Genomic DNA, 21,093 nt, shown 5'->3' with positions numbered 1-21,093 from the left:
ATTATACTATTATTAATTTATGTATATACTGAATGTATGCTTATATTTAGTGGAGTCCCCACATGGTTCCTGGGTCCTAGCGTGGCCTCGGAACCACGTGGAACATGGTGGAAGTCAAAGGAAGCCCACTGGAGCAGAGGCTGTTGGGGTCCCATCCAGGTTTCCGCAGCCTGCTCTGGAGGTCACCTGCAGCCCCTGTGGGCCTCCTCCAGGGACCACGGCTTTCTACCTTAAGCTCCTGCCTTTCCTGCCTGAAGGCTCTTCCTGGCAGGAGGAGCATCTCCATCTCTGGGTGGATAGGCTTCCAAGGGCTGCCACCGCTTTGAGTCGCATCCGTGCTGATAAGTGCTGCCGTACACTTCAGTTAACACCTCCAGGAGCAGTGGCGACCCCCGAGACGGTGGGGGTGAGGTGGGCAGAGATGGTCTAGCTTCCTCACCCCTCGGTGGGACAGCTCTGATGAGCTCTGCACATGCTCTCAGAGGGTCCCAGGAGAGATCAAGTCCCGGTTGCGCAGAAGCAACCCACCCATTATCTACTGCCTCACTTTCCACTCCTGCATTGGGGTGATCCTGGCATCTTGGTGTCTACTCAGCCTTCTTAAACAAATTCATTCATTCATTCATTCTTTTTATGACTGGACCTGAAAAAAATAATGTTTAAATACCATTCCTTCCTTCCTTCTTTCCTCCCTCCCTTCCTTCCTTCCTTCCTTCTTTCTCTTTCTTTCTTTTCTTCCTTTTTGTCTTTTTAGGGCTGCCCCTGCAGCACATGGAGGTTCCCAGGCTAGGGGTTGAATTGGAGCTATAGCTGCCGGCCTGTGCCACAGTCACAGCGACGTGGAATCCCAACCACGTCTGTGACCTACACCACAGCTCACGGCAACACCGGATCCTTAACATACGGAGCGAGGCCAAGGATCGAACCTGCCTCCTCATGAATACTAGTCAGGTTCATTACTGCTGAGCCACAGTGGGAACTCTTAAACACCATTCCATTAGGGAAGTGGTTCTTGCTTATTATAAATGATGACGACGTCACAAAAATGATAGTTCTTTTAGCTATCAGACTCTTGCCCCTTCAGCTGGAACTCTTCTTAACTGTTTGGGGAAGTTTTCCATACCCTTCTCCATGCTTTAACAAAGATAACTCTTTTTATTATAAAAAATAGAATCACGATAATGTTCTGTAACTGTTCCCACTTAACGTATATTTTCTCGAGGCAGTCCTTACAGCTCTGTCCCATTCTTTTGAGTAACTGCTTCTTGTATCAATAAGAGAAGTGATAATACTTTATATAGCTGAGGACCTATGGATGAACTCTTGGATTCTATCTAGCCTTTTGATACCATACACTATGCACAGTAAGTCTGTTAGCAAATAGTATTTACACCCTGGTACTGCCATTCTTGTGGGGTAGGCTCTTAGAAATGGACTTGCTGGCTCAAAGAGAATCTCTCTTTAAAATACTGGTAGCTGTTGTCCAATTGTCCTCCAAAATAATCATCCTGATTTATGCTCTTGTGGTTTTCCTTCTCTGGCTAGGAGGTTGGTGTTATCCTAGGGCTGCCGTGAGCCAGAGAGAGGGGTAAGCAAGAAGACAGCTTGGCCACCCCAAATCCATCACCACTACCCTTCCCTTACTCTCAAGTTCACAGGCTTCCAGCCTCTTGAAGCTCCCTTAGGGGCTCATTCTCTTTCCTTTTTCAGGGGGACCCTGGTGAGGGGGGAACAGAGCATCTCAATGTCTGGAAGGTGCACAAGTGTTGAAAATATTTTCATATTCCTGGTCTATGTGTTTCTGACCAAGCGGAGAGGAAACAGGATCCAGAAACAAATAGATCTGGATTCAAATCCCAGCTCTGCCCTATCCGGAATGTATAAGTTTGGGTAAGTCACTTACCTCTCTAGATTTTGTGTCGCCTGAAAAATGGAGACCAGAATATTTGCTTTGTGCAGACGTGATATTCATGCGGTTAATGTTTAACCTACCTGCTGTAATAGGAAGCCTTAATCTCAGTGGCTTAACACCTGGAAGATTATTTCTCACTCAGGTGATGTCCTAAGTGGGTATTTCTGATTGGGGGGTAGCTCTTCTGCAGGCGATGGGTCAGTTTTTCCCATCCTGGGTTCTTCAACACGTGGCTCCAAGGTTCCCATACTTGTGTGTATCAACTGGACAAGAAGTGCGCATGGAGGCTGGCCCATGGGTGGCGTTATACACAGCAGTCCTGCCCACATTCCGTTGGCTAGAACTCAGCCAAATGCCTCCTCAGCCATGAAACTGCACCTTTCAAGACTCCTAATGTGACGAACATAGGTGTCCCCAGCTGTTGTCCTTCTGGATTTTCCATCACATTCTGGGGCAGGGAGGACATGCTTCTCCTGGGATGCTCCCAGGCAGAGACTAATCATGGCAGAGGACCTAGCCAGGCCCATTCTGGAAAGACCAGGGATTCCTCCAATGGGCAACTCTTGCTGGAAGAGAAGACCTCCTGTTGGCCTGGTAGAAACTTTCTTGGAGGTGTGATGCAGGCTGAGGCTTTCCCTCCTCAGTCTTCCTTTCTCTTAAATTTATTCCCACAGGAATCAGACCCTCCTGTGGCCTGAAAGCACCCCCTCCCAAGAAAACCCTTGCCTGTCTAATCCCATCATGATGTCTGCTTCTCAGCCAATCCGAATTAATGCCACACCTACACCTGACTGCAAGGGAGTCTGGGAAATGTAGTTTATCTGTGTGTCCAGGAGGAGAAAGATGTGGGTCTGGTGAACTGGCGACCCAGTTTCTGGCACAGACATTGTGAGAATTAAGAATTATATAAAGTGCTTAGCGCTGTACCTGACACAGAGCAAGGCTTACCTGGCTGTTCTTGTCACTGTTGCCATTTGTACCTGGGTTATGATGTCCCTGCAAACATGTGGTGCATCTCTTTCTCATTACCACATGGGGTGTGTGCGGGGTGTTGCAGAGGGGGGTTGGCCCAGCAGGTGGTCTCACACTCTGCTGGGGTTCTTCCAAGTAAGAGTAGATAAAGTCACAAACACGTGTCCCGAGATAGGGGTGTTAGTGGGACAGAAGCCACCTCTGGGAACATTGTCTTGCCAGCAGCCTCAATTCAGCCTCAATTCACTTGGCTCACCCCTCAGATGAGAGCCGGGTACCACGGTGTGACACGACCAGCTTAGCCTATGCTGGCCCCTGGGAGACGCCCAGGCATCCTAGAAGGAGCATCTTTACCCACCCCCAGCCATCTCCCTCCACGCCTGCTTCCAAGGGCCGCCACTGCTTTAAGAGTTCCATAAATGCTGATAATTGCTGCATTAAACTTCAGTTTATTATTTTCGCTGGGTGCAGGTATGTGGATGATATGAGGCCTCGCTGCATTTACATACAAATTGAAGATTTTTATTAATCAGTCCAGTACCAGGGATCCAACGGTAACAGTCCATCAGGCCCTTAAATACATTTGGTGACATTTTTACCATGCATTAGCATGATAGGGCAAGGCGAATATAATGTACCAATGATTGCTTTTCCATTGAAAGCACAAACGGTTTCATTTTTCCTGTCATCTCAAATAAGTGTTAAAGAGGGTTTGGAGGCTGTTGTGTCCGCGCCGTATGCTCGGGACTTACAAACACTGATGAGGGCATTAAATAACCATTAGCGTCTCGGCCTGGACCACAGTTCCGTCCCTCCTCTTCAGAATTTATTCTTTGATTTAAAGTGAAGGCAATCTGTGGTTGCTTTCATAAAGTCCTGCGGCCCCACCATTCTCCCTCCAACAAAATGCATTACAACAGTAATTTTATGACTGTTAAAATAACTGTCGTTAACAAGCACTTAATTAAAATGTACAATAAATAGCCGACTGCAGCCTTATCTGCTCTCCGGAGCGGCCGCGGCCCGAGACTGCAATGCCCAGGCCTGCTGTTGCCCAGCTTGTTTGCAGATTAATTGCTTTTCGAGCTGGCAGGAGCTGCCTTTGCAGCAGCCAGATCGTAAATGACCAGATAGGGACTTTATCAATCAGGCGAGTGCGTCTGTGACTGCTGGTGGACAGACAGGAGGACTGGGGGCGGGCGGAGGGCAAACCTTGGCTTGGGTAGGTGGCCTGAGTGACAGGGGGGTGGAGTGGGCAGCCATGGAGGTGGCAGAATCTGGGTGATGGTGAAAACCCGGGTGAGGGGTTCCCTAGCAGATGGGTCCACTCCAGCACTCATTTGGATAGCTCTGGCGTAATAACAGTCATGATAATAATAGTAGCCACCACTTTCTATGTACTGATACCTTGTTTATTTATTTTTTCTTTTTTAGGGCTGCACCTGCGGCATATGGAAGTTCCCCGGCTAGGGGTCAAATCAGAGCTGCAGCTACCAGCCTACGCCACATCCACAGCAACTAGGGATCTGAGCCGCACCAGCGACCTACACCACAGCTCACGGCAACACCAGATCCTTAAGCCACTGAGTGAGGCCAGGGATTGAACCTTCATCCTTATGGATACTAGTTGGGTTCTTCACCTGCTGAGACACAGCAGGAACTCCCCTGATACTTAATTTTTATCACCGATTTCATTTTTACAATAATTCTCTACAGTTGTTATTACTGGGATTCTCATTGACAGATGAGGAAGCTGAGGCTCAGAGAGGTTAAGTGATTTACCCAGTGTCACACAGTTCATAAATGGCTCAGCTGGAATTCAGACCCAGGCAGGATCGCTTCATGGGACGGGTGCTTACCAACTGCTGGAGTGCTGTCTCTCAGTAGATGTGAATTTACTGCTTGCATGTGTCAAGTGCCTGGAACTGTACTAATTTTTTTTTTTTACATGTGTTATTTCCCGGGAGTATTCCTTCCTTTAATAAACACTTATTTATGAAGTGGCTAGTATGTGTCAGGCCTGTGATGGATGGGAGAGGCCCAATGGTGAGGCTGGGGGATCTCATCTCTGCCTTTAGCACCCAGACCATGGGGAAGGTAGCTGTCAAGTAGACAGTGAGACCACAGCGAGGGTTCCTAACAAAAGGATGTGTGTGGGGGGGTGGCGGGGGGAGATCAAGGAAAGATTCCAGGGCAAGTGACTTTTAAGCTGAGTCTGAAGTGGAGCAGGCACCAGCCAGGTGAGGGGCAGGGGAATAAGCTTTTCAGGCAGGAGGGACGGCATTCGTGAAGGCGTGGAGGAGACAGTGTGGTGTGTCTGAACAGCTGAGGGAATTCCATGGGGCTGGGCTTTGGAGTGTCCAGTAGAAGCAGAGGGATGAGGCTCAGGAGGACAGCAGGTGCTGGGGCGAAGGAGGGCCTTGGAACCCAGGGATGTAGGCAAGGTGCTGATTGCTCCTCTAGCAGGAGGTACTTGTCAGCAACTTAGTAAGTAGGTAGCGTGATTCCCATTTCTGCAGCTAAGGGAACAGAGGTGTATAGAGGAAACACTAAGGGACTTGCTCACCACACTGGGCCTTGGAATCCCGGGCAGATCATGGTGGGAAGGAGGCCACCTCCCCACAGAGATGCCCTGGGCTAGCCCCTGTCTGCTCAGTGGTCACAGCCTAGGCTGGGGGTTACTTTTTTTTTTTTTTCTTTTTTTTCTTTTTAGGGCTGTACCCGCAGCATATGGAACTTCCCAGGTTAGGGGTCGAATCGGAGCTACAGCTGCCGGCCTACACCACAGCCACAGCACTGCCCGATCCAAGCTGCGTGTGATCTACACCACAGTTCACCGCAACGCCAGATCCTTAACCCACTGAACGAGGCCAGGAATCAAATCTGCATCCTCACGGATACTAGTCGGGGTTGTTACTGCTGAGCCACAATGGGAAGGAACTCCCTTACTCTCAGTTTTGAAGCTGGTATCTTAGAACCACTGAAACTACTGCGTCGTGAATATAGTTATCTTAAAAATGGGAGTTTTTCATTTCTCAACTCCTAGGCTGGGACTCTCCATATGCTGAGGGTGCAGCCCTAAAAAGACAAAAAATTATCTTAAAAACGTAGAGTACGTTCCTTTGGAAATCCGTTTTGCTAGTGTTCTTCCCAGATCCCCTGGCAGAAAGGTAAGGATGAGGAGGTCTGTGAACAACGGGTAGAAATGCTTTCGGCTGCAAATGGCAGGATAAAGTTTAAGACCCAACCAATAGGCTGAAGCAATGCAACCATCCAATCATATTCCATAACGAGCGGTCTGGAGAAGGGCAGATCCAGTTTGGGCAAGGCGTCCAACCCGATGACGGAGGACCCAGGCTCTTTTTCTATTCCCTTCTGCTGCTCTCAGCGTGCTGGCCTTTCACTCCTAGACTCTGGTCACCACAGGGCCACCAGCCTACAGGCAGGAAGGGGAGGGGCTGAGCAGGAAGAGTTTTCCAGAAAGCTGGCGGCATACGCCCCCTTCTGTACCACTGGTCAGATCTACATCCCATGACCCCCTCCAGCTGCAAGGCATTCTGGGAGCACAGCTCTCCAGCACCCAGCCTGCCATGATTAGTGGAGTGGCGGACCCAGGGCCACCCTGAACAAAATCAGATCGATCAGCCAGCGAGAGAGGGCGGGATGGATGGTGAGAGGAAGACATCCTCCAGTGTTGGCCGTGGTATCTGGTGATTCCTGTGTGTTAGGAGTTCGGCTAAGGGCTTTGTAAGAATTTCCTGAATCCTCTCACCTCTGCCAGAGGACCGTGGAGACTAGGGCTCAGAAGGGCCCAGGAACAGGGGATTCTGGTTGGACTCAGGTCTGTTTGACCCGGGGTCCCTGCTCCCCACCTCCAGGGCATACATATGTGGCCAGAACAGCCCCGGAAGGGTTGGGGGTGAAAGAGGCTCCCCTCACTCCCTAGATACCAGCAGATAGATGGTCCCAGGCCCCATGTGTAGCAGGCACGCCAGGCCTTCAGACTGGAGCCTGACTTTGTGCAAAATATAGATTTTAGACTGATTTTTAGAAAGTCAGTTTTTTATTATAGTTGAGGAGAGCTTCCCTCCCAAAAGATGAATGGAAGGCAATAGTAGGTTTTGAAAAAATAAGAACAGCATCAGGGACAGGATCATGATCTCTTGGTTGAGATGTTTGTGTGCGTGAAGGCTTGGAGGCCCATGTGTGCAAGCCAGCCCATGCTGGGGAGGGCGTTGGTTATAAAGTGGCTGCAGGCAGCTGAAGGGTCAGGCCAGGTACCTGGCTGCATCCCTCAGCCTGAAAATGCATGAGATCCCTACTAATGGGCAAGCTTTATTCATATGGATCCATCCCAGCCTTGCAAATAAATGGAGCCTGGGCAAAGAACTGATCTGGAAGACACTGCAAACACAGCAACTGCTGTCGGGGGTGGGGCGGACTGGAAGGAAACCGTTCCAGGCTTGGCATCTCAGAGGATATTGAACTGAGGTCTCTACCTGGCTGTTATTTAAACAAACACAGAAGATGGAGGTGATGGGTCCAGGGAGGATGTTGGAAACAGTCAGCCAACAGGGGAGCTCAGCTGGGAGAGAGCTGTGTTTATGTCAACTCCACTTGCATCAGCAACCTGCTGGGCAGAAAGGCCAGCAGAACGAGCATGCACAGCCCTGAAGGAGCATGCACAGCCCTGAAGGAGCAGGGTCGCGCCCTCGGGGGTGTGCAGAGGGCACGTCCTTGGGTGGCCAGCCTCTCCTAGGTGCATTCATCAAAGGGCCAGCTTGGTGGCCCCATAGCCAGAAAGTGACAGCACTGCTTCTGCATCAGGAAGAGCCTTTCTTGGGCATGCACTGCTCTGATTGAGTCTAAGGAGCTGGTTAGGAGTCCTCTTACTGAGTGAGGGTTGTTTACAGAGCCTCCCAGCAGCCACTCTGCTTTTGGTCTCCGTCATTGTTCACATTCTCTGGCTTGGTTTCTCCTGAAACTTGCCCACGGAGATCAGTATGATGAGGTGGAAAGGACAGAGGCTTAGCATCGGATCAGAAAGTCCTGGCGCAGCTACTCGTGTCTCTCTGGGTAAGTCACTGTCTGGATGAGCTATAGTTTCCTCTTTGGGAAAATGGGAATCATTTTTCTCCACCTCGTTGGGAGCAGGAAAGGAAATGACGGTTCATTTAAAGGGACCGTTCTCCTCCCTGTACTCGATGGTGAGTTAGATTCCGATTTTATTGTGTGTTTGCTGGAAGGTGACAGATCTAGAAAAGAACAGGGACCAGTGTTTGCCTCCTTGGGATGAATACCAAGGGTTTAGGCTGTGCTGGGTGACACTGGGACACAGAATTCTCTAGAGCCAACTGCATTGCCTTTCAATCCTCTCTTGATTGTAATTAAGTGAAAAAGAGCATCTCAGTTTGGTGCTAAGATGCCCTTACCACCTTTCCAACTCTTTTTCCTCTCTCTTTAAACAAAAACAGATTATAGAGACAAAATAAAACGGGTGGTTGCCAGGGGCTGGGTGAAGGAGGTGGGGCGCGGGCAGTTCTGTTGAATGGATGTGGAGGTTCAGTTGGGGAAGATGGAAGGCGTTCTAGAGATGAAGGGGGGTGACAGGTGCACAAGAGCACACAATGCCACTGAACAAACCGGACACGGAAAAAGGGGTGAAAGATGGTACATTTTACGTTGCGTGCATCTTACCACAATCCAAACACCACAAGACAAAAGCAAGGACAGAGCAGGCTTCAGACACAGGGGTTCTGGTAGGTAATAGCCTCTCAGCAGACTTGAAGAGCAGTAGTGGGAAGTGTCAGATTTACTCTAAAGGTTGCCTTTTACGGAGGAGAGAGAATACTGGCTTTTCATGTCCCAAGATGCACTTGAATCAACATTTTCTCTTGAAATACACTTAACTCAGCCGTGAGAGAGAGTAGGTAAATAACACAGGGCAGGGCTAGGGCAAAATCACCAATCTGGAATGGGAATGCCTGAAGTCGGGGCATCCGTGGCTGAGACCAGCCTTTAGGTGGGCACCTGCAGCCTGGAAGGCCAGAAGACTCCTCGGCACCCCCTCTGCCCGGCTCCTGTTTCCTTGGATTCTTTGCTTTAGATCCGCCTTCACTTTCCACTGTCCCAGCCAGAAATTCTTTGTCATGACTGATGAGATCGCTGAGTAAACTGTCCTGCCCCAGCCTGGGGCATTGGGGGCAATTGTCCTGAGGTCACCCCATGACTGCTCTGGGCCTTGGGGGCAGATCCCAAACATCCTGGTAGCAAAATGATAGGCTTCTTGGGTGACATATGGGCAATGTCTTCCAAGGTTGTGATTATAATTAAGGACTAATTGGAACAGAGTTCTCGAATCTGGCTACACCTTAGAATCAGCATCCAGGCTCCAGCCCAGGCCAATAAAATCAGACTCTCTGCAGGGCAAAGCCTATGTATCCCAGTTTTTCAAAGCTTCCTAGGTGATTTTAGTGTGTGAGAGATTGCTAACCACAGATTAGAACCAAATGCCTATAAATGCTTTGTACCCTCTGCCTGGAATGACCTTTTCTTCCTCAGAACAAATTCCAAAATGTGGAAGTATTACCACCTCCAGGAAGGCCTCCATGATCTTCCATGATGGTCACACTTCACACACTGTCTTATAATTATCTGAATTTTGGACAAAACTTCTGCTACTAGCTGAGGAGGAATTTGAAGACAGGGACAATGCCTTATTTCCTGTTGAATCGCATGGCCTGGCACATATGCATTCAACATGTTTGCTAAAGAGTAAATGGAGGAATTCCTGTCATGGCACAGTGAAAATGAATGTGACCAGTATCTGTGAGGATACGGGTTCGATCCCTGGCCCTGAGTAGTGGGTGGGGATCCAGTGTTGCTGTGAGCTGTGGTGTAGGTTGCAGACGTGGCTTGGATCCTGCATTGCCATGGCTGTGGTGTAGGCCAGCAGCTATAGCTCTGAATTGACCCCTAGCCTGGCAACTTCTAGATGCTGCAAATGAGGCCCTAAAAAGCAAAAAAAAAAAAAAAAAAAAAAAAAAATGGATTGGTTTCAGACACTCAGTAGGAGACAAAAGCCCCAAGAAACAAATTCACTTGGGCAACTAAGCAGCGTCATTGGAGGTCAGTGTGGGGCCCTAGGATCTGCCCTGCATTGGCCCTTGATGGCTACAGTTCAGATTTTTACTTCTTAGGATTCTGAACATTTCACTTCCCAATATTTCCCCGGTCTCACCTGCACTCTCTCTCCCAACTCAGCAACCTGTTGCGCCACCATGGTCTTCTCTTTCTTGCTTTAAAGCCTCAGGTGCTTTTTAATGTCAGAATCAGCACATAAGCTGGTTTCTCTGCCTAAAACCCTCTGCTGGCCAACTTTGCCTGGCTTTCTCCAGAACGTCACTGCCTCAGCAGAGGGACCAGCCTTGATGCCCTCTCCCTCAGCCACCTAGAGCTACGTCTCACTTTTCATTTTTAATTGCAACATATTCTTTGTTTATTTGTAACGCAAACTTTGGCTTTTAATTATATGTTTATCTCATGGATATGATTCTTTGATTAACATCAGTGTGCCCACATAGCCTGCATGGGAACCCAGTCTATTTGGTTGTGTCTAACAGTTTTCAGGACAGCGTTGGGCATAGAGCAAGTGCTCATTTCAGTATGGATTATGTGAAGATTTAGGTATTGTGTTATCCTTTTCTTTTCTTTTTTTTTTTTTTTTTGCCTTTTTTTTTTTTTTTTTTTAGGGCTGGACCCATGGCATACAGAGGTTCCCAGGCTAGGGGTTGAATTTGGAGCTGTAGTCGCTGGCCTCCACTACAGCCACAGCAACGCAGGATCCGAGCCGCGTCTGTGACCTACACCACAGCTCACAGCAACGCTGGATCCTTAACCCACTGAGCAAGGCCAGGGATCGAACCCACAACCTCATGGTTCCTAGTTGGATTCATTTCCGTTGTGCCACAACAGGAACTCCGGTCTTGTGTCATCCTCTTAGGCAGCTTTGCCTCAGGGAAGCAGGATAGCTTGGGGGCTGGAATAACTCCCATGAAAAACTATTGACTTTTGGTTTTCATCCTAGCCTCCAGCTGCAACTTTTCTTCTAATGTCATTTCATTCTAAGGATGGAGTGAACTGAGCCTCCAATTTCATATCCAGGGAGAGTGTGTCCGGGGCGCTGGGGGAACGGCATTGAGTCAAGATTGGTTCCCATATGAGATCCATATGAGATCCAAGATGGTGGCTATACCTGGTGCCTACACACCATTCAAAGGGAAAGAGCTCACCTGTGCCATGACTGGTGATGCATGGATTCTGAGCCCATTGTGTGTAGGGCACTGCTAGGGACCCACACGCCAATCACTCTGGCTGTAGCCTCTTGATGCTTAGACTTTCCTTAGACAAATGCTTCCCTAGACACCTCTAAAGAAGAGGCAGCTCAGGTTCCTGTGGTTTGGGAGCCCAAAGCCTTGGGAAGGCCACCAGTATCTTCAGCCTCCTTCTCCTTATCCCCATATGAGGCAGAGCTGAGCTCTTCATCTGATTAAAACATGGACCAGGAGAAGACCCAGATTTGTATGCCCTGGCCCCAGAAACGGAGAAGGATTTGGAATAGAGAGGAAGTCAATGATGGTGGCACCTGTGTCTTTGCGTAGGCATTGATTGTCCAGAGATGGCACATTTTAAGAGATTTCTTATCTCTTTCTCCCTCTGGATTTGCAGCCCTTGGAAGCTGTTGGTGGTTCCACGGATGCTTAGCTAGTTGGGACCAAATTCATAAAAGGTTGAAGGCCCGGCATCGGCCAGAATCTCATATGAAACCTAAATACAAGCAAAATTTAGCTTCCACAGGCTTGTAGGGCTTATTTTTCACACGTAGTTTCCAATGTGGCTCTGCTGGTAACAGTGGTTGGGGCTTCTGACTGTCATGGGGAAGCAGGGGTTTGGGGGTCTAACCTGGCTGACAGGAGGGTATCCAGGAACCTTTGGGAATCTAGGTGGGGTGGAGAGAAGACTCAGGGCCTCTCTTCCCACTAAGGAGGTGGACATAAGCCTCAAAACAGTATCTCCAAACTCTCTCTGGGACTTGGTTCAGCTTGGGAAGACATACGTTGAAATGCATTTGTGAAGCCGATCTGGTGGGCAAAGGAGACCAGATTTCGGCCAGACAGGTTCAGCCCAGCAGAGGCTGGTGGTGGAATGGGAAATGGGCATTCATCCTGGTTCTGCCAAATCAGCTCCATGTTTGATAGGATGTTGTTGTCCTCTCTCCCCTCCCCCTCCCCAGTGAGTTACCACTGAAGCAAGGGGAAGTTTCTAGTTCAACCTGGCCTAATGAAGGATCATGTTTTGCTGTTTTTCTCTGCCACTAAGTTTTGTCTCTAATTTTAACATTTGGATCGTGTTCCAGTCAGATTGGAAAGCTCTGTCTGCTCATCTGCAGAAAGAACATACTATTCCCACTGAAATCTAAGTAAGGAGACCCGGCAGTTTCTCAGAATTCCCCCCTCCCCCTCCTTGTGACACATAAACCCCTAAAGCTTGCCAGCGTGGGAGAGACCTGAAATTTCCTCCTTTCTCACATGACTGGCCCTCTTATATACTAGTCAGGAGAGGCTGGGTTACACTGCAGTAACAAATAGCCCCTCATGTCACATGTCCCTGGCTTCAAGTGGAGGTTTATTACTCACTCACACTTCATGTCTGAGGTGGGTTGGTGTGGAAATGGGGGGGGGGGGAGCGGAGAGGGGACACTATTCCATGTGGTTTGTCACTCAGGGACTCACATTGAGGGAGGGGCTCCAATTACGTCCCTAGAATCTTTCAGAGTTCTTTGCACAGGAAGAAGAGATGGCTGGAGAGTGAGCTTGCTCACGTCTCATTGGCCTCGACTAGTCCTCGAGGCAAGGAATTATAATCCTTCCTGTGTCCGGGAGTGGAGAAGAAGTAGGTCCTGGTGTCTGTGCCCCATGGACGCTCCCAGGTTTTTGGCCCTTTCTGTATGGGTCTCCTCAAACCCAGATGTCTTCTTCCTCCTTGGGGCTCCCTCACCCTCCCACCCTCTGGAGTGTCTCCGTGGAGCCCCCTTTTGGAATAACTTGTCTTGGAGTCTCTCCAGATATAATGTGGTGCAGTGGTCACGAGCACAGATTCCAGAGCCAGACTTCCTGGGTTTGGGTCTGGCCCCAAGGAAATGTTCTCACATTTCTGACCCTCAGTTTCTCTCTATAAAAGAGAGACAATGATGGTACCCACTTCCCAGTATGAAATTGTCCATATGGAATATGCTTCAGGAAGTTGCTTGGCACACAGTAAGCTCTTTATAAGCATTGCTTTAATTATGTTGCCGGTGGCACCGAAGGCTTATGATGAATCAGGCTGCAAGGTGCAGAGGAAAATCAGTCACAGGCCAGCTTAGCTGGGGGTTCAGCAAGCATCGCCGTTTCAGCTCTTCGGCTGTTGCTCTTTGCGATGCCTCCGAATCTGCCAGCTTCCTTGCGCTTTACGGAATGAAAATCCATAACCATGACAAGGATGTTTCCTCATCCTCCGGTGCCTTCTGGAGTCAAGCCCAAGTGGGGCCTGGGCCCAATGCCAAGGGCAGAACGGAAAGGAGTTTTGTCTCCTCAAGAGTTTCTAACTCCTGTGAAGAAGATGTGTCTCCAGAGCAGCCTGGCTCCTATGGGCGGGAAGTCAGGGGCGGGCTTTGCACCCTTTCTGTGCTGTGGGCTGGGTGACGCTGGCCATGTCAAGCCTCAGTTTCCTGACCTGTAAATAGGGGTTATCATATCTATCATGCAAGGTGGTTACAACCTCTTTCATGAGGCTGCCATGATGTCATGTAAGCAGCATGCTTAGGATCAGGCCTGGATAGAGTAAGTGGGCTCACTGTGGCTCCCATGACTCTTATTACTGAGGACAAGTGTGAGCAACTGGGAAAGCAGGAGGCCAGAGAATTAATCTGGGTCTGGCTCCTCCCTGTAATCATTTGGTGAGTTCAGATGACCCCAAGGACAAAGGGTTTTAATCAACGTGTGACATCACTGGGTCTCCACTTTGGGAAGCTTTCTCTGGCTTCATTCTGAAGAGTGGATTCATGGGACTGGGATGGGGGCAGAAAACCACCCAGTAAACATCCTGGGTTAGAGCGATACCAGTAGAGGTTAGAGTAACATGGATTCATAATGTATTTAGCAGACAGTGGACTCTAACGAGCAAATACTTCTATAGCATTAGCTATGCCCAAGCGCCGTTCTAAGCATTCTACACAGTTTACTCATTTGATCATCACAGCTCTAGCAGGCAGGTTCTTACATCATCAACAGCAGTTTTCGGTGTGGACATTGAGGCACCCAGAGATGAAATAACTTGCCCAAGTTCACACGACTAGATAAGGATCGGGGGTGGGATTTGGAAGCAGGAGGCGTGGTTCTAATGTCGTCTTAAAACCAGGCCTCAGAGTTCCCACTGTGGCGCAATGGGATCAGCATCTCGGGAGTGCTGGGATGCAGGTTCAAGCCCCAGCACAGTGGGTTAAGGATCCGGCGTTGCCGCAGCTGGGGCATAGGTCATAACTGCAGCTTGGATCTGACCCCTGGCCTGGGAACTCCATATGCAGAAGGACAGCTAGAAAGAAAGAAAGAAAGAAAGAAAGAAAGAAAGAAAGAAAGAAAGAAAGAAAGAAAGAAAGAAAGAAAGAAAAAGGGGAGTTCCCGTCGTGGTGCAGTGGTTAACGAATCTGACTAGGAACCATGAGGTTGCGGGTTCGATCCCTGCCCTTGCTCAGTGGGTTAACGATCCGGCATTGCCGTGAGCTGTAGTGTAGGTTGCAGACGCGGCTCGGATCCCGCGTTGCTGTGGCTCTGGCATAGGCCGGTGGCTACAGCTCCGATTAGACCCCTAGCCTGGGAACCTCCATATGCCGCGGGAGTGGCCCAAAGAAATAGCAAAAAAGACAAAAAAAAAAAAAAAAAGAAGGAAGGAAGGAAGGAGAAAGAAAGAAGGAAAGAAGGAAAGAAAGAAAGAAAAAGACAAACCAACCAACAAACAAACTGGGCTTCCATGGGTGACTGATGAGATACGGAGGAGTGTGTCTGTTATCTGTGATTACAGTGATGCTGCATAACAACCACCCAAAACCCAGCAGCATAGACCCAGAAACATTTGTGTGTGTGTGTGTGCTCAGAGGATGTGGGGTGCTTCCACTGCCCTGAGCTCATGGTGGCGGGAGGGGGGAGGTGCTCACTCACTGGACTGTGTTTGGCAGGGGCCTGCTTGCTTGGATGGGTTCTCTCACAGGTCTCAGATGGCAGGTGGACTCAGTGCTACTCCACCTTTCATCCTCCAAGAGGCTGGCCCGGGCGTGTTCTCATAGAAGCGCACAGGTGCCCTGAGTGAAATGTGAAATGTGAAAGAATGGACCACTGTCACAGAGCCGCATGCTGTGGCTTGGGAAGAGCAGCGCCAAGGATCACGGGCCGTATAACAGGATAGCTCATTGGCCAGTGCACAGGTGGGCGCTCCAGCATCTTCCCTCCTTCCCCGCCCCCTCACAGATCCCTTCTTCCTTCTTTCCTCGTGTGAGAGAGATGTTTCTATCACTCACCCTCTGCCCAGGATGGCTGACTGGTCGCATTGACCTCAAGGATCACTTCTTTGTCACCACCACTCCCCACCTCCCAAAGTTTACCTCCATCAAACCGTATCTCCCAGGAAACTGTGGTCCCGAGGTGCGATCCAATTCTGCAGCCAGCATGTAGCCACGAGCCTCTTGCTGCTAGTTTATTATCTGTGCTGGGGTCCCTGGGGTCTGGGGTGGTGAGGGCTGGCCCCGTGCAGAGGCAGCCAGTGGGGATTCTCCATCTCCTGCTGTCTCCCTGCCCATTCCCCTTTGCCTTGGGGGGACCTTCCTGCTAATTTATCTTGGAATGTTTGGGCTTCAATGCATAATGGGTCTGTTTTCTGACTTTCTAAACAGATGAGTGAGTGTGAAAAAGAAGTCAACACATAAACACAAGCTTCCACCAGAAGATCTTGAAACAAAGCAAACAGCTGCCAGAGTCACTGAAGCGAGAGAATCCCCAGTGTCATCCAGAGTGAGGCAAATTCCACTCACTGCCTTGGAGCTAGAAAACTCAGAACTGGACCATGTGTCCCACAGAATGAGAAGATCGTGGTTCCTCCAATTATTGGCTGTGCAACCTCAGGGACGTCTTTTTACTGTGCCGCAATTTCCCCATCTGTAAAATGGGAATGTGTAATGGTGTTTACTGTGTAGGATCACATGGCAGATAACATGAGATAATACACAGAAGGCATTTAGAATAATGCCTCACATAGAGTCAGCTGCTATAGTTTCAATTCGAACAAGCTCAGAGACTCTGTGACCTTGGACAATTTACCTATATTTTTCATGCCTCGGTTTGCTCCTCTGCAAACAAAGGGACAATCATACCTGTGTCTTGGGAGGCAGTTTTAAAAATTATACTTAGAATTATAAGAACTTATAAAAAATGGTTAGTTTATTGATTCGCACTTAGCAGACGCTCGATAAAACTACTTTCCTTCCTTCCTTTTGAGGCTTAATCCAAACAAACATTAAATTAAAATAACAAGGTGGTTTCCTTAAGAAAAAAAGTGATTATAGCATAACAGGTCTAAAGTAAATCTCTTTTTTTTAGTGGCAATGATATTTATTATAGTGTTCTGTTAAATTAATTGGTTAATTTTAATTGAAGTAGCGTTTATAACAAACTTATTTCAGGTAGAGATAATATTTCATTTAAAGTTATTAAGAATAATGGCTTTATTTTCCTTTGCTGTTCAACATATCCTTGTTGCTTATTTATTTTATACACGGTAGTTGTACTTCTTCATCATGTCCCCTTTCTGGGCCCTCCCCCTTCCCCTCTCCCCACTGCTAACCACTAGTCTGTTCTCTATATCTGCGAGTCTGCTCCTATTTTCTTCGATGCCTTCATTTGTTTTATTTTTTTAGACTCCACATGCAAGTGATAACAGAGTTTTGTCTTTCTCTGACTTATATTTCACTAAGCACAATACTCTCTTGGTCCATCCTAAAGTATACACCTCTTAAAGATGAAACTTCGTGAATTTGTACGAATATATTTATGACTCAGTTCAATACTCTCATTCCTAGAAATCATCAATATCCTGATTTCTAACACCATAGGTTTTTTTTTTTTTTTTGCTTTTTAGGGCCGTACTTGCAGCATATGGAGGTTCCCAGGCTAGGGGTTGAATCAGAGCTGCAGCTTCTGGCCTATACCACAGCCACAGCACCTTGGGATCCAAGCCACATCTGTGACCTACACCACAGCTCACGGCAAGGCTGATCCCTAACCCACTGAGCAAGGCCAGAGAGTAAACCTGTGTCTCATGGATGCTAGTCAGATTCATTAACCACTGAGCTACAACAGAAACTCCTGATTTCTTACACCGTAGATTCGTTTCGCCTGTTCCTGAACTTCAAATAAATGCGATGCTAGAACATATATACTCTTTTGTGTCTGGCGTCTCCGGTTCAACACGATGTCTTCAGATTCATCCGCATTATTGTACGTATCCACTGGTACATACTTGGGTCACATCCACTGTTAAGTTACTTCCAAATAAAGCCGCTGTGAACCTTCTCACACGTGTCTTTTCACAGCTCTGTAAACGTATTTTTGTTGGGTGGATTCCCCGGAGCCAAACTGCTGAGTCATAGATTGGGGCGTGTTTACTTTAGTAGGTTTGGCCAAACATTTCCAAAGTGGTTATTCTCAGGTTACTTTTGTGATTGTTAAACTTTTTACTTTTTTCTTAATTTTTTTTTAAGCGGAGGAATGAAATCTAGAAGAGATTTAATGCTGAATTTATTTCATTGAATTTTGATTGAATTCACATTTACTCTTTCTTATATATATGTATATATAGATATATATCACTAATTCACTGAGAAGTGACCCATTTTATGCTATTGTAAAATAATATGAAAAAGTAGTAGCTTGGTAAGGTGTATAAATTGTAGTAAGGGTATAAAGGGCATGTTGCAGAATATTATATGGAATATGGATTATGCACACATGTTTCTTATATGTCAGGAAATGTTTTATGGCATGCTATTTTGAAAATTGTTTTTAAAACTATCTCTACCTATCATTTATCTATCTATCTATGTATCATCTATCTATCATCTATCTGTCCACTGAAGTTGAACAAAGTATGAAAAGGCAATTCATAGAAGAGGAAACAGGAAAAGCCAGTAAGCATATAAAAGATACTCAATTTCAGTAGTTTAAAAAATTTTTTTTTCTTTTTCTTTTTGTCTTTTTAGGGCCACACCCACAGCGTATGGAGGTTCCCAGGCTAGGGGTCTAATCAGAGCTGTTGCTGCCAGCCTACACCACAGCCACAGCAACGCCAGATCCGAGCCAGCTCTGTGACCTACACCACAGCTCATGGCAATGCCAGATCCTTAACCCACTGAGCGAGGCCAGGGATCGAACCTGAAACCTCATCGATCCTGGTTGAATTCATTTCTGCCGCTCCACGATGGAAACTCCCTCAATTTCATTCGTAACCATGGAAACGCAATGAAAACAACCATGAAATAATAAGTTCACACCCAGTCATTGAGCAAAAATTTAAGTGTGGACAACACCATGTTAGCAGCGGAGAATGTGCAGCAACGCGAACTTTCATACACCAATGGATATTGCCACATTCTTCTCTGAAGTGATTCTGCTCATTCATATTTGGTGGTTGGAATACGGATTGATTCAGCCATTTCGACGAGCCAGTTGCGGATGTTCAATAAAGAGGAATATACCAAGACACAGACACGTCCACTAGCTCTGTTCTCTGGAGGACCATGTGCATGTGCACAAGGAGATGGATACAAGATTGTCACTGCAACCCTGTTTGTGAAGGGAAAACGTAGAAGAACACCAGTATTTCCCAACAGGAGAATGGTGAAATAAATTGTGGTACCATGACTTCATAAGACATGATACTGGGTTAGAAAAGAATAAAACAGTGCCACAATGTAACTCCATGGAGAGTCCGCAAACAATGTAGAAGGGGGAAAAGCTGCAGAAGGATGCATATATTATGACGCTATTTCTATAACGAGTAGCATTGAATAAAATAGTGTTATATATTGTTTTAAGACGATACGTGCATGTAGTGGAAGTATAACAGGGGTATAGAAATAATTTCCAGACAAAGATTACCTTTGGGGGAGGGAGGAAGGGAATAGTACAAGGAAGAGACACCGGGGCTTTTCATTTTGTCTGTAATGTTGTATTTCTTATGATGGGTGGTGCCTTCTTGGATACTCATTACATTCATCCCTGAAATACTTACTAGCAAAAGTAAGATTTCTCCATCCAGGCATCGGGAAGGCTCTATATCAAAATGTTAATGGTGATTATTTCTGAGGAATAGTATTATGGGGAAGAGGGTATTTCATTTTTTATTTTATAGCTTCTTCCTGCTGAATTTTTAAGTCGTATATATTGCTCTAAGAACCACTAAGAAAGGAAGAAAAAAAATTCTAGATGCTAGACATGATCCTTCTCAGTTCAAGAATACTCTTCATTCTCTGAAGAGTTCAGGATAAGGCCCCAGGCAGAAATGAGGCTGGATGCTCAGAAATGAGAGTGGGATAACTTCCGCTGCCAGGGTAAGTAGGGTGGGCAAGAGGAAGGGCCTGAGATGCTACTGACCGGGGTGGGTGGACTTAGGTCTTGGAAGAGCCCATGCTCAGCTGGAAGACAGGGAGATGGGAGGGGTGGACTGCAGGTGCTTGAGTCCCAGCCTCCTCAGGTGTTTCCTCCATGATCACACAGCCTCGGCCACAGCAGACCATTTTAGGACCAAGCCACTCCAGAAATGGAAACTCTTAAAAAAAGCAGAGGCAGACCCATCAAATCCTTCTGGGTTATAGTCCATTCACTTGGAGCCAAATGGATTGCTCGTTAACACCTTCCCCCATTTGCCTTATGACCAATTAGCAGCTGTTAAGACCCAACTCATCCTGGCATGAAGCCTTTTTCTAGCAGTGGCTGCCACTGTGAAGAGCTAGTGGACTCAGAGTGGATTTTCCTGCCCCTTGCCCCAAAACTCAGTCCCCAGATTAAACCTGGGGGAGTGCTGGGTTCTGGGCACCAGCACTGCCTGACTCTATCAGGGAATGCACAGGAAAGGCTTGGGCCGGTGTCTCCCCAGATGCCCTGGGTTTTCCTTTCCCAGGGCCCTTCTCGAGATGCTGTTGCAAATGACCCAAAGGCAGGCTGCCTGTCACAGTACCTGAAGCTAAGATTCAGATGCAGCTTTTCCTTCCTTCATCCCCCCTCCCTCTATCCTTTCCTTCCTCCCCTCCTTTCTTTCCTCCCTCCCTCTCTCTCTTCCTTTCTTTCTTCCTTTCTCCCTCCTTTCCTTCCTTCCACCCTCCTTCCCTTCCTCCCTCCATTCCTTCCTTCTTTCCCTTTTTTTTCCTTTCTTTCTCAGATTCACAGTGAAAAGCACAGACTTCATATTAACTTCATCCTTAGGCTGGAGATCTAACTATGAAGGATCCTGGTCTGAAGATCCTGCACCCAAGATGCTTGGCAGCAGCTTCCAGCACCATATCCAGATGTGAAAATGTCTAGGAGAAGAGAAGGGACCATCTCTTCCTCGAGCAAGGACACCTTTCTCAGAAGACCCAGTCTTCCCGCCATGCCTCATTGGCTGAAATCAGGTTGCACCTTTTTTTTTTTTTAGCTTTTTTAGGGGTGCACCTGTGGCATATGGAGGCTAGGAGTCGAATCAGAGCTGTAGCTGCTGGCCGACACCACAGCCACAGCAATGCCAGATCTGAGCCACATCTGAGACCTACACCACAGCTCATGGCAATGCCAAATCCTTAACCCACTGAGCAAGGCCAGGGATCGAACCTGAGTCCTCATGGATCTTATTCAGATTTGTTTCCACTGTGCCATGGCGGGAACTCCATATCCATGATCCTATAGGTAGCAAGAGGAATGGGTTCACCTGGTTTAGACTAACCACAGCAGGGGTGAAGTGGAGTGGGCTGGGGCTTGGGGGTGTGTGTGGAAAGGAATGGGTTTGGATGATGTCAAGTCAACAAGCATGACCAGCAGCCTATCTCAGAGGGTTGAGATCCACACTCAGTGTTCGGGACAGGATGTGACACA

General features: G+C 47.7%; 1 long non-coding RNA gene across 1 annotated transcript; it reads left to right on the top strand.

The window, feature by feature from the left end:
• The first annotated feature begins 7,862 nt into the window (after positions 1-7,862).
• Positions 7,863-17,403, top strand: LOC146402285 (uncharacterized). Its single transcript, XR_014805052.1, has 3 exons — positions 7,863-7,960; positions 15,238-15,401; positions 15,867-17,403. It is a non-coding gene; the product is annotated as an uncharacterized LOC146402285 (long non-coding RNA).
• The last annotated feature ends 3,690 nt before the right edge of the window (positions 17,404-21,093 follow it).

This window comes from Sus scrofa, chromosome 6 (assembly GCF_054392235.1).
Source record: "Sus scrofa isolate SSC_HxYL_T2T_F1_AM1 chromosome 6, Sscrofa_HxYL_maternal_Yorkshire_Landrace_v2.0, whole genome shotgun sequence".
Classification (NCBI taxonomy): Eukaryota; Metazoa; Chordata; class Mammalia; order Artiodactyla; family Suidae; genus Sus; species Sus scrofa.
Note: the sequence above shows the minus strand (reverse complement) of the source record. Positions and strands in the feature narration are given on the sequence as shown.